Source organism: Erinaceus europaeus, chromosome 5 (assembly GCF_950295315.1).
Source record: "Erinaceus europaeus chromosome 5, mEriEur2.1, whole genome shotgun sequence".
NCBI classification, from domain to species: Eukaryota; Metazoa; Chordata; class Mammalia; order Eulipotyphla; family Erinaceidae; genus Erinaceus; species Erinaceus europaeus.
Genome location: NC_080166.1, coordinates 129,327,832 through 129,338,927, shown reverse-complemented (window position 1 = coordinate 129,338,927; position 11,096 = coordinate 129,327,832). Strand labels below are relative to the sequence as shown.

The 11,096-nt window shown below is 46.2% G+C and overlaps 1 pseudogene; it reads right to left on the bottom strand.

Moving 5' to 3' along the window:
- Window positions 1-4,278: 4,278 nt before the first annotated feature.
- LOC103112496 (protein FAM136A-like) lies at window positions 4,279-10,520 on the bottom strand (annotated as a pseudogene).
- Window positions 10,521-11,096: the final 576 nt, after the last annotated feature.

The following is an 11,096-nucleotide window of genomic DNA, read 5'->3' as shown; positions in this document are numbered from 1 at the left end:
TGATGCAGAGCTGAGCAATATTCTGGCACTTAAACACTTGTGCCACCACCCAGCCCCATGACTGTTATATTTGCACCATGCCTCAATATTCCTCACTGCGTGTTAAGCCTGTAACAAAAAACACAGTCTATCTCTCTATACATTATTGACCTTTTGAGAATCAACCAGGTGGCCAAAGTTTTTTGGTCTCCTGGAAATGAAAAGAATCCAGTGAAAGTGCTCGTGGATGAAGACTGACGGGGAAATGTAGATATTGGTTAGTGCCTTGCAATGAATGACAGTGTGTGTGTGTGTGTGTGTGTGTGTGTGTGTGTGCGCGCTGTGTGGGTTCACACATGAGCCACTGCTGAGGGGGAGGGGCAGGGGACATGGGGACAGACTGTGGTCATGGAACAGACATGCTTCTGACTTCCAGTGTTGCTAGGTCGCCCATCTCTTTTTTTCTAATATTTATTTATTTATTTTCCCTTTTGTTGCCCTTGTTTTATTGTTGTAGTTATTATTGTTGTCATTGTTGTTGGATAGGACAGAGGGAAATGGTGAGAGGAAGGGAAGACAGGGGTGGGCGGGGAGAGAGATAGACACCTGCAGACCTGCTTCACTACTTGTGAAGCGACTTTCCTGCAGGTGGGGAGCTGGGGGCTCGAACTGGGATCCTTATGTCGGTCCTTGCATTTTGTGCCACGTGTGCTTAACCTGCTGCGCTACCGCCTGACTCCCTAGGTCGCCCATCTTATTGAAGATTCTGTCATTATTATTGTTGTCGTTGTTGTTGGATAGGACAGAAAGGAATGGAGAGAGGTGGGGAAGACAGAGAGGGGGAGAGAAAGAAAGACACCTGCAGACCTGCTTCATCACCTGTGAAGCGACTCCCCTGCAGGTGGGGAGCCGGGGGCTCGAACCCTTTAAGCTGGTCCTTGTGCTTTGCACCATGTGCACTTAACCTGCTGAGCTACCGCCCAACTCCCACAACATCAATTTTTTAAAAAATAGCTTTAGCGGGAGTCGGGCTGTAGCGCAGTGGGTTAAGCGCAGGTGGCGCAAAGCACAAGGACCGGCATAAGGATCCCGGTTCGAACCCCGGCTCCCCACCTGCAGGGGAGTCGCTTCACAGGCGGTGAAGCAGGTCTGCAGGTGTCTATCTTTCTCTGCCCCTCTCTGTCTTCCCCTCCTCTCTCCATTTCTCTCTGTCCTATCCAACAACGACGACAACAATAATAACTAGAACAATAAAACAACAAGGGCAACAAAAGGGAATAAATAAATAAAATAAATATTTAAAAAAAAAATAGCTTTAGCTATGGGTGTTGCTGGGGATTGAACCTGGGGACTGCCTGTGTGCAAGTCCTCTGTGCTGCCACTGTACAACCTCTTCAGGCCTAGAGCTGTCAGGTTTTGTAAAACCGCAGCTCCAGTATGGAAATGCTTCTTATTTACTTAGAAAACCCAGGCAAGCCAGTATGGTCTCACAAAATCATGTCCCAGGTCTGTTCATCTGTAGCATCTGTGAGAGATGGGGAAGCCCTCTCCCCCATTTGAATCAGGAACCAGAAAGGCCCAGGCTTGGTATTTAGATAAGAAACACAAGCAAGAGAAGTAACAGGACCCTCAGAAGTGTCCTTTTCTAAAGATATTTATTTGAAAGTTTTTTTTTGGAAAAAAAAAAGTTAAACTCATGCTCCAGGGGCTTCTGGGAGTATGTACAAAATACAATAATTAAATTAAACCCAGCAGTTAAAATTCCTCATAAAGAGAAAAGGCGGGGGGGGGGGCACTTCCCAATGGGGAATGCTGGACATGAAAGAAAGGGTTTTCATGGGGCCTGAAGGTCACCCAACGGAGACTCTGTGGGAATGGATAAAATTTCTTAAAGGGTTGCTTCACTTTTTGTTTTGTTGAAAGAAAATAAAGGAGCAAGAAAGGGAGGAGTTTGGAAAAATTAAAAAAAGAAAAAAAGAAAAAAGAAATGAAGGTGAAGGCCTTAGATCATCACAATTTTTATCAACAAGGCTCTGAGGCTGTGAAAACACTCTTTCCTGAGAGCTAATGGAACACACATGCTCACTGGGAGGGGAAGGGAGAGGCCAGAGGAGGCCTCAGTGGAGAAAAGCCTTGAAGAAGGTTCTTATTACCAGAGGCGGGGCCTGCAGATTCACAACCTGTTTTGGGAGATTTTTAACCTTAAATATTCTTGTCGATCTGCTCCATCATTTAAAATTCTCTCAAGGATACAAAGACTGATCGCTTATTACAGTTTGTTTTTTTCTTTCTTCTTCTTCTCCCCTCCTCCCCCCCTTGCCCCACCCCAAAGCACTTCTCAGCTCTGCTTTATGGCGGTGCTAGGGACTGAACCTAGGACCTGGGTACCTTACGGATAAAAGGCTTTTTGCAGAACCATTATACTATCTCCCCAGCCCTTCAAAAGTTTTTTTTTTTCCAAGATTAAAATTTTTTTTATTCCCTTTTGTTGCCCTTGTTTTTTATTGTTGTAGTTATTGTTGTCATTGTTGGATAGGACAGAGAGAAATGGAGAGCGGAGGGGAAGACAGAGTGGGGGAGAGAAAGACAGACACCTGCAGACCTGCTTCACTACCTGTGAAGCGACTCCCCTGCAGGTGGGGAGCCAGGGGCTCGAACCAGGATGCTTGAGCCTGCCCTTGTGCTTCACGCAGGCTGCGCTTAACCCCAGTGCTACCACTCGACTCCCCCCAAAAGGTTTTGATGAGGCTAAATTTATCATCTTCCTCTCTCCCTCCATCCCTCCCTCCCTTCCTCCCTCCTTTCCTCCCTTCCTCCCTTCCTTTCTTCTCCTCTTTCCTCTCTTTCTTCTTCTCACCAGGATTTTAGCTGTGGCTTCACACCTATATGATTTCACTGCTCCCAGTGGACTTTTCTCAAATTATTTAAGACAGGGAGAAGGAGGAGATAGCACAGCATGTCTCCCCTGCTTGTGAAGCTCCAGCTTTGCATGAAACTCCTGTGTGGTGCCTGGGGGCTGGAACCCAGGTCCTCAAACAGGATAAAGTGTGCACTCTACCAGGTGAACTATCATTTGACTCAGAGGCAAAATTGAAAAAAAAAAAAGAAAGTTAGCCTAGATTCTTTGTTGCTGTACTGTAGTCTCTGCCTTTCTACCTCTGCCTCTCTGTCTCTCTTTATCTAGGGGGAAAATGATATTATATATCATAACATATACATCTCTCTCTCTCTCTCTCTCTCTCTCTATATATATATATATATATATATATATATATATATATATATATATATTTCTTCCACAGGGTTATTGCTTGGATGGCTCAGTGCCTGAAGTATGAGTCCACTTTCCCTGTAGGACTTTTTTTAAAACTTTATTTTATTTTTATTAGGACAGAAAGAATTGTGGGGGTAGATAGCATAATGGTTATGCAAAGAGACTCTCATGCTTGAAGCTCTGAAGTTCCAGGTTCAGTTCCCCATACTACCATAACCCAGAGATGATCAGCTCTCTGGTAAAAAAAGGAAAAACAAAAAAAAAAGAAATTGAGAGGGGCCTAGGAGAGAGATAGAGAGACACCTGCAGACCTGCTTCATCGCTGGTGAAGCCTCCCCTGCAGGTGGGGAGCTGGGGCTCGAACCCTGGTCTTTGCTCATTATCATAACATGTGCTTGAGTGCACCACCCACCCGGGCTGGGCACCCACATGCCTATTTCTTAAAGAGACAGAGAGACAGAGAGATGAATTTGGGGATAAGGAAGGTGGTGGAGGTTGGCGCTGCAGGAGTGAGCTGCAAGGCGAAAGGAGGGTGAGCCTCGGTCAGCCTCTGTCTCACAGGGAAGCTGTGGCTGAGAAAGATGCTACAGCTATTTCCCCCCCTCCTTTTAAAAATTATTATTAATGATTTAATATTGGTTTGCAAAATTACAAGCCAACAGGGGTACGATTCCACACCGCTCCCACCACTAGAGCTCTGTGTTCCCACTCCCTCCGCTGCAGAACCACTGGTTCGCCCAAGGCCACAGATGTGGCTGAGTATTATTTCCACAGCTATCTTCTGGCTTCACAAACTACAGGCCATTTGGAGCTTCCTGGGTGGGGGACTTAATGGGAAACCATAAATTTGGGGCGCTCCCGGGTGTGGAGCTGTGTGGTTTTAGTGGCTTAATTTCCAGACTCTGGTTGTAGTCTGGGTACAGGGGGCTCTGCCAATCCCAGCTGGCCCACTGGAGCAGCCATATTTGCACAGCTCCAGGAGGTACCCCTCACTGTGCGCTTTTTCTATGGGAATGGCGCCCCCTTCAGCCTTGGACCGGTAATGCATATTTCTGCCGGAATTGGTTGTCTTAAAACCAGAGAAAATGGGTCAACAGGACTCAAGGAGCTTGGAACAGCTAGGTACTGACAGCACTTCCACGGGCTAGGGATGGACCTAGAGGTTCTGAACAATACAGTCACCAAGAGAGCCAGGAGATAGTGCTGTGGATGAGCATAGGGCTTGCAAGCATGAGGTCCCAAGTTCGATTCTCTGCCCCAGATGGGCTAGAATGATGCTCTGGTTCTTGTTCTCTCTCTCTCTCTGTCTGTCTCCCCTCCTCCTCCTCCTCCTCCTCCTCCACCGTGGTAAATAAATACAATTTTATTATTATTATTATTTAAATATTTATTCCCTTTTGTTTGCACTAGTTGTTTTATTGTTATAGTTATTATCGTTGATGTAGTTGTTGGATAGGACAGAGAGAAATGGAGAGAGGAGGGGAAGACAGAGGGGGAGAGAAAGACAGACACCTGCAGACCTGCTTCACTGCCTGTGAAGCGACTCCCCTGTAGGCGGGGAGCCGGGGGCTCGAACCTGGATCCTTACACCAGTTCTTGTGCTTTGCACCACCTGCGCTTAACCCGCTGCACTACCGCCAGACTCCCCAATTTTAAAAAAGCAAAGGGACCGCTGAGCTCCCACAACCAGAATGTCCTGAGACTTGTCCCCACCGCCACGAATTTACTGTGAGGGTTGGGAGGTGGCCCTCCTGGTTGAGCACACATGGTACCATGCAGAAGGACCTGGGTTCAAGTCCTTGGTCCCCACAATATCATCTTTCATCTTTTTTTGATGGGGGGGGCTTCATGAGTGATAAAGTAGGCCTGCAGGTGTTTCTCTTTTTCTCTCCCCCTTCTCTCTCAATTTCTCTGTCTCTATCCATTGAATAAATAATATATATATATAATTTAGTATGAGAATGTATTCTGCTCCCACTGGCAAAGTCAGTCAGAAAAGAGGATTCACACTGGAAAATAAATGACACGATGGTTTACACAATAGATTTTCTTTTCTTCCTTTATCAGGCCATTTTTTATTTGTGATTAATAGTGGGTCACAATATTATAAGATCACAGGGCTCAGCTCCACACCACACCCACCACCAAAGGCCTGTGTCCCTATCCTCCCCCCCCCCCCCATGATAACCACCATGGCTCTCGAGAAGTCTTGGAGACAAGTTTGTTTGCTTCTGTTTTTTCCCATCCCCTGCCTTGTTTTTATTTTTATGTATGATTATTTTTTTTATAAGTTCATGTGTCTCAGTTTTCTGGATTCCACATGTGAGTGAACCCATCTGGCAGTTGTCTTTCATCTCTTGACTTATTTCTCTAAGCATCATCACCTCCAGTTCCATCCATTTTGTCCCCAAGGACACACTATCATCTTTTTTGATTGCAGAGTAGTATTCCATGGAGTACATAGCCTGTAACTTCTAGCCAGTCATCTGATGATGAGCATTTAGGTTGCCTCAGTCTTCGGCTGTCACACAGTAGACTTTCACGTTTGAGACTCAGAGATTCAGTTTCAGTCTCTGGTACCATATAAACCACAAGCTAAGCAGTTCTCTGGTTAAAAGAGAAAAAAAAGGGAAGAAAATGGGGTTTACTTAGTAGAACTAAAAATAAGACCAGGAATGTAGGTCAGTGGAGAATGTCTGATTTGGATGTATAAGGCCCTGAGTTCTTTATTTTATTTCATTTCATTTCATTTCATTTCTACCAGGGTTATCACTAGGGCTCCATTTCTTCACTATCAACCCATTGCTCCTGACAACCTTTTTTTTTCTTTTTTCTTTATTTCAGTTTTATGTGATAGGACAGAGATGTGCAGACATGCTTCACTGTTCATGAAGTTTCTCCTTTGTAGGTGAGGGCTGGGGGCTGGAACCTGGGTTCTTGTGCTTGGTAATGTGTGTGTCACTCTGGCTATTATGCAGTAAGACTTTCATGCTAATGCCCAGCCCTGAGGTTCTGGGTTCTCCTCCTCCACCATCTCCTCCTCTACACACACACACACACACACACACACACACACTTACTAGAAACTCCCTTAATTTTTTTTTTTTGGTCTCAAGGATTATTGCTGGGGCTCTGTGCCTGCACTACGAAGCCACTACTTCTGGAGGCCATTTTTCCCATTTTGTTGCCCTTGTTACCCTTGTTGTTGTCATTATTATAGTTGTCATTGCTGTTGTTGTTGCTGGATAGGACAGAGAGAAATTGAGAGAAGAGGGGAGACAGAGAGGAGGAGAGAAAGACAGACACCTGCAGACTTGCTTCACTATCCGTGAAGCGACCCCCCTGCAGGTGCGGAGCAGGGGGCTTGAACCAGGATCCTTATGTCGGTCCTTGTGCTTTGCGCCACCTGTGCTTAACCTGCTGTGTGCCTGACTCCCTTTAAAAATATATATATATATATTTAATTTTATTTCATTATATTTATTCCCTTTTGTTGCCCTTGTTGTTTTATTGTTGTAGTAATTATTATTGATGTTGTCGGTGTTGAATAGGACAGAGAGAAATGGAGAGAGGAGGGGAAGACAGAGAGAGGGAGAGAAAGACAGACACCTGCAGACCTGCTTCACTGCTTGTGAAGTGACTCCCCTGCAGGTGGGGAGCCGGGGGCTCGAACCGGGATTCTTAGGCCGGTCCTTGCGCTTTGCACCACGTGCACTTAGCCCGCTGCGCTACCGCCTGACTCCCTAAAAATATTTTTATTGGGAGTCAGGCAGTAGCACAGAGGGTTAAGCACATGTAGCACAAAGAGCAAGGATCCCAGTTTGAGCCCCTACAGGGGAGTCTTTCCATAGGCAGTGAAGCAGGTCTGCGGTGTCTTTCTCTCACCTTCTCTGTATTCCCCTCCTCTCTCCATTTCTCTCTGTCCTATCTAACAATGACGACATCAATAACAACAATAATAACTACAACAATAATAAAAAGACAACAAGGGCAACAAAAGGGAAATAAGTAAATAAAAATATTTTTATTATTTTATTTATTTATTTGATAGAGGCATGTGAGAAAGGGAGAGAGAGAGGGAGAGACACCCGCAGCCCTGCTTCACCACTTATGAAGCTTTCCCCCTGCAGGTGGGGAATAGGGGTTTGAACCTGGGTCCTTGCACACTGTAATTTGTGTGCTTAGCCAGGTGCGCCACCACCCAGCCCCCAAAACTCCCTTCCTATTAAGGCCCCACTTCCTGTCATGGGGCTCCCCCCATAGAATGCAGCAGGCTATAGAGATGGGAGGAAATCATTAGGCCTTTACTGAGTGCAGGACATGATGCCAACGGCTCTTTACAAAACCACTATGGTTTCCTGGGAGGTGGTACAGTGAATAAAAACACTGGATGCCCAAGCATGGGGTCGCGTGTTTGATCCCTGGCATCACAAATGCCACACAGAGAGGGAGAGAGACAGAGAGGAGAGACACCTGCAGCCACTGCTTTACTGCTCATGAACCCCCCCCCAACCTTTGCAGGGGATTTGAACCCGGGTCCTTGTACCTAGTAATGTGTGCAAGTGACCCAACAGAGTGTCCTGAGTCTCAGCAATGTGATCTGGTCTCTAGAGTCCCATGTCACCGGCTCATGGAAGCGGGTTACCCTGGAAGAGTGAGGACATCCTGTCCCCGTGGGCTCTGGGGGGTTCCTACATGAGGGTCGTGTGCTGCAGGACACATCCTTGAGCTATAAGGGTTTTGGGGTTAGTCTTCTTTATTATTGTGCGTTGGGGGAGGATGCTGGGAATTGAACTTGGGCCTCATGCATGCCAGGCTTGTGCTCAACCACTGAGTTACCTCAAGTATTTCTCAATCTTTTTTTAAAATTTCTTTCTTTTTTAAAATTTATTTTATTAATTTATTTCTTTATTGGGGAATTAATGTTTTACATTCAACAGTAAATACAATAGTTTGTACATGCATAACATTCCCCAGTTTCCCATTTAACAATACAACCCCCACTATGTCATTCATCATCCTTCATGGACCTGTATTCTCCCCACCCACCCACTCCCACCCCAGAGTCTTTTACTTTGGTGCGATATGCCAATTACATTTTAATTTCTTTTTTAAATATTTATTTATTTATTCCCTTTTTGTTGCCCTTGTTTTTATTGTTGTAGTTATTGTTATTGATGTCATTGTTGTTGGATAGGACAGAGAGAAATGGAGAGAGGAGGGGAAGACAGAGAGGGGGAGAGAAAGACAGACACCTGCAGACCTGCTTCACAGCCTATGAAGCGATTCCTCTGCAGGTGCGGAGCCAGGGGCTTGAACTGGGATCCTTACGCTGGTCCTTGTGCTTCGTGCCATGTGCACTTAGCCTGCTGCGCTACCGCCCGACTACCTTTTAATTTCTTTATTGGGGGATTATGTTTTACTTCCGATAGTAAATACAATAGTTTGTACATGCATAACATCTCTCAGTTTTCCATATAACAATACAACCCCCACTAGGTCCTCTGTCATCCTTCTTGGACCTGTATTCTCCCCCCCCCCCCCAGAGTCTTTTACTTTGGTGCAATATGCCAATTCCAGTTCAGGTTCTACTTGTGTTTTCTCTTTTGATCTCGTTTTTCAACTTCTGTCTAAGAGTGAGATAACCCATATTTATCCTTCTGTTTCTGACTTGTTTCACTTAATATGATTTCTTCAAGCTCCATTCCAAGATGGGCTGAAAATGAGGAAGTCACCATTTTTAGTAGTTGAATAGTATTCCATTGTGTATCTAGACCACAACTTGCTCAGCCATTCATCTGTTGTTGGACACCTGGGTTGCTTCCAGGTTTTGGCTATTACAAATTGTGCTGCTAAGAACATATGTGTACACAGATCTTTTTGGATGGGTGTGTTGGTTTCCTTAGGATATATCCCCAGGAGAGGAATTGCAGGGTCATAGGGTAGGTCTATTTCTAGACTCCTGAGAGTTCTCAAGACTGCTCTCTGCAGGGGTTGGACCAATTGACATTCCCACCAGCAGTGCATGGGGCTCCCACTATGCAGCCCCACTGCTAGGCCCCTGAGGTGTAGCTCTTCTCCTGAGTTTCCTGGTCAGTTCTCTGTTCCCAGATGTCAGCACAGGGCCTCTGCCTGCTGCTCCAGCCCGAGGGCAGTAGCAGTGGAGACTCACAGTTGCATTTGGTGAATCACAGGGGAGTCCTCTCCTCCCTTCAGCCATCTTTTTGTTGGTGAAACCGACTGGAGGTGGTGTCTCAACTGGTAAACTGCGGGACTATTACCAGCCGCTCACTCCCTCCTTAGGCTCCTCTCTGCCCACGAGTCACACGTGTTTGCACTCACAGGTGATTCAGTGGGTTCCTGAAGTCATTCTGCTCTTTTGTTTTATTATTATCAAATTTAATTAAAAATAAAATTTATGGGAGTCAGGCAGTAGCGCAGCGGGTTAAGCGGAGGTGGCACAAAGCGCAAGGACTGGTGTAAAAATCCCTGTTCCAGCCTCTGGCTCTCCACCTGCAGAGGGGTCGCTATATATATTTATTTATTTTCCCTTTTGTTGCCTTGCTTTTTGTTTTTTTAAAAAAATATTTATTTATTCATTTTCCCTTATTGTTGCCCTTGTTGTTTTTTATTGTAATTATTAGTTATTGTTATTGATGTCTTCCTTGGTGGATAGGACAGAGAGAAATGGAGAGAGGAGGGGAAGACAGAGAGGGGGAGAGAAAGACAGACACCTGCAGACCTGCTTCACCATCTGTGAAGCGACTCCCCTGCAGGTGGGGAGCCGGGGGCTCAAACCCAGATCCTTACGCCGGTCCCTGCGCTTTGCGCCCCATTCCTCTTTTTAAAGTAGGTCTCTGTTCTCGGCCCTGCTAATCAATGGCAAAGATTTCTATTTCCCGATGGATGAGAGACTCCTTCACCTTCTTGGTCATCCACACACTTGGTCACACAACTGTCCAGCTGCCAGTCACTTGCAGTTCTTTACCACATGCATCTGCTGAACCTTTGGCTTTGTCATTGCAGTGCATGGGCGGCCCTGAAATTCCTCCGACTCACTGGTCACTAGGGCCTGGGCTTGAGCCAGAGGTGCGTGGCAGCGGTCAATACACTGGCGCCCCTGCTGCACGGATGCGTGGGTGTCCTCACAGCAGTGGGCGCCGCACCAGGCCATGAGTCCCTGCATCTTTCGGATGTTCTCTTTCTCCAGACCCTTCATCTTGGTGTCCACTGCCTCCTGCACCCGGTGCTTCTGCAGCTCCGCCATGACAACCCCGTACCACAACGCCGTACCGCTCCAGCCTTTTATTTTTTATAAAAAGGAAACATTGACAAAACCATAGGATAGTTGTCCGGGAGGTGGTGCAGTGACTAACGCACTAGACTCTCAGGCATGAGGTCCTGAGTTCAATCCCCGGCAGCACATGTACCAGAGTGATGTCTGGTTCTTTATCTCTCTCCTCCTAATATTTCTCACTAATCAATAAATAAAATATTAAAAAAAACCATAGGATAAGAGGGGTATAGCTCCATACAATTCCCACCACCAGAACTCTGTATCCCATCCCCTCCCCTGATAGCTTTCCTATTCTTTAACTCTCTGGGAGCATGGACCTAGGGTCATGCAGAAGGTGGAAGGTCTGGCTTCTGTAATTGCTTCCCCACTGAATATGGGTGTTGACTGGTCGGATCCATACTCCCAGCCTGCCTCTCTCTTTCCCGAGTGGGGAAGGGCTCTGGGGAAGCAGAACTCCAGGACACATTGGTGGGGTCGCCTGTCCAGGGAAGTCTGGTTGGCATCCTGCTAGCATCTGGAACCTGGTGGCTGAAAGGAGAGTTAACA